Here is a 2500-nt window from a genome sequence, read left to right on the forward strand (position 1 = left end):
GCGTTACTTTGACGACCCCTCCGGCAGCTTGCGGGAAACCAAAGTCTTTGGGTTCCGGGGGAAGTATGGTTGCAAAGCTGAAACTTAAAGGAATTGACGGAAGGGCACCACCAGGCGTGGAGCCTGCGGCTTAATTTGACTCAACACGGGGAATCTCACCCGGCCCGGACACAGTGAGGATTGACAGATTGAGAGCTCTTTCTTGATTCTGTGGGTGGTGGTGCATGGCCGTTCTTAGTTGGTGGAGCGATTTGTCTGGTTAATTCCGATAACGAACGAGACTCTGGCTTGCTAACTAGTTACGCGACCCTATCGGTCGGCGTTGAACTTCTTAGAGGGACTAGTGGCGCTTAGCCACACGAGATTGAGCAATAACAGGTCTGTGATGCCCTTAGATGTTCGGGGCCGCACGCGCGCTACACTGACCGGATCAGCGTGTCGCCGCCTAGGCCGGAAGGTCCGGGTAACCCGCTGAACCCCGGTCGTGCTAGGGATAGGGAATTGCAATTGTTTCCCTTGAACGAGGAATGCCCAGTAAGCGCGAGTCATCAGCTCGCGTTGATTACGTCCCTGCCCTTTGTACACACCGCCCGTCGCTACTACCGATTGAATGGTTTAGTGAGGTCCTCCGATTGGACCTGGCGCGTTCGGCAACGGCCGCGCCGGCGTCCGAGAAGACGATCTAACTTGATCATTTAGAGGAAGTAAAAGTCGTAACAAGGTTTCCGTAGGTGAACCTGCGGAAGGATCATTACCGGCCGATCGCCGATCGAGTGGTCGTGCGTTCGACAGGTGGAGAAGGCTCCGTATCTTGGCGGCCGCGCACGCCCTTCGTCGCTGTTGAGGCGCACGCGATTGCACTTCGGTCACCCTGTTTCGTTCTGCGCCGAGTGCCGTGGCCATGTGCCAGGCTGGCTTCATGCGTCGCCTACGGCTGGCGACCGCTCGGCCACCGCTTTTTTCGACTGTGCAATCCGGCTGGGTCGCGCTTGTCCAACTGACGAAGTCACGGAGGGCTCTTGGCGGTGGATCACTCGGCTCGCGAGTCGATGAAGGACGCAGCTAGCTGCGTGAATTAATGTGAATTGCAGGACACATTGAGCATCGACGTTCTGAACGCAAATTGCGGCACCGGGTCAATCCCGGCGCCACGCCCGCCTCAGGGTCGCGTTGTAACGTTCCCGCGCGGCGACGCGTCGGGCCGGTGCGGTGTCGGCCGTTGCCACGGTCGTCCCGCCCAGGACAGCACGAACGCAGTGTCAGCGCGCGAAACCGAACGCGGCGTGCGTCTCGTTACGAGTCGGCCTCGAAGAGGATCCCGGCCCGGAGCAGCACGGCTCGCGTTCGGGCGCGGCGCTCGCACGAGCTTCGGTGGCGCGCGCGTGTCTCTCGCAAACGAGGCACTGGATTATCGGCCTGAGGTCGGACGAGGCTACCCGCTGAATTTAAGCATATTACTAAGCGGAGGAAAAGAAACTAACGAGGATTCCCCCAGTAACGGCGAGTGAAGTGGGAAGTGCCCATCGCCGAATCCGCGCGCCTCTGCGGCGCGTGGAATTGTGGCGTAAGGAATTCGCTGCGCGTACGTCGTTCGCCGCCCGCGTCCTTCTGATCGAGGCCTCGTCCCGGTGCGGGTGTCAGGCCCATGGTGGCGGCGAGGGCGCGCGCTCTGCGTCTTCCCAGAGTCGGGTTGTTTGGGAATGCAGCCCAAAGCGGGTGGTAAACTCCATCTAAGGCTAAATACTGTCGCGAGACCGATAGCGAACAAGTACCGTGAGGGAAAGTTGAAAAGCACTTTGAAGAGAGAGTTAAAGAGTACGTGAAACCGTCGAGAGGCAAACGGGAGGGCCTGTCGAGTCGCGCGACGCTTTCAGCTGAAGCCGAGCGGAGCGTGTGGGCGTGCGGAGCCTTGCGGCCCGTCGTTCGCGCTGTCCTCCGAGCAGCTCCAGCGCACTAGCGCCGTGCGAAGGCCGCGACCGTCTGGGAGGCGGCGAGAAGGCCGCGCGCAAGGTAGCCCGCCCCCGGGTGGGTGTTATAGGCGCGCGGACACGTCGGCCCGTCGCCCGGGCGAGGAGGGATCGCCGCGTCTGCCCTTCGTGGGCCGGGCGTCCCGTCCGAGCCGGTGCGTCGCCGGTTGGGGACTGTGCTCAGTGCCCAGTTGCGGCGTGTCGGTTGCGGGTGGGCAGCGCCGCGCGAGACGCACGGGGTCCGCGGCTAACGTCAGCCACCTTCCCGACCCGTCTTGAAACACGGACCAAGGAGTCTAACGTGCGCGCGAGCCACGGGGCAGTGCGAAACCCATGGGCGCAGTGAAAGTGAATGTCGGCGCGGTCCGGCGGAGGTGAGATGCCGTCTCTCTGGACGGCCGCATCACCGGCCGATCTCGTCCGCTCTGCCGGAGAGGTCGAGCGAGAGCGTGCGCGTTGGGACCCGAAAGATGGTGAACTATGCCTGAGGAGGTTGAAGCCAGAGGAAACTCTGGTGGAGGACCGTAGCGATT

The 2500-nt window shown here is 61.9% G+C and overlaps 2 non-coding genes and 1 pseudogene across 2 annotated transcripts in view; all 3 read left to right on the forward strand.

Moving 5' to 3' along the window:
* LOC145915582 (small subunit ribosomal RNA) overlaps window positions 1-754 on the forward strand; it is a 1824-nt gene extending 1070 nt beyond the window's left edge. The window contains exon 1 of the ribosomal RNA XR_014403946.1: window positions 1-754. This exon is cut by the window's left edge and continues 1070 nt beyond it. This is a non-coding gene — a ribosomal RNA (small subunit ribosomal RNA).
* A 260-nt stretch (window positions 755-1014) lies between these two features.
* Window positions 1015-1168, forward strand: LOC145915504 (5.8S ribosomal RNA). The gene has a single exon (XR_014403873.1). It is a non-coding gene; the product is annotated as a 5.8S ribosomal RNA (ribosomal RNA).
* Window positions 1169-1412: 244 nt separating this feature from the next.
* LOC145915683 (large subunit ribosomal RNA) overlaps window positions 1413-2500 on the forward strand; it is a 7221-nt pseudogene continuing 6133 nt past the window's right edge.

Source organism: Ascidia mentula (assembly GCF_947561715.1).
Source record: "Ascidia mentula chromosome 2 unlocalized genomic scaffold, kaAscMent1.1 SUPER_2_unloc_2, whole genome shotgun sequence".
Lineage (NCBI taxonomy): Eukaryota > Metazoa > Chordata > Ascidiacea > Phlebobranchia > Ascidiidae > Ascidia > Ascidia mentula.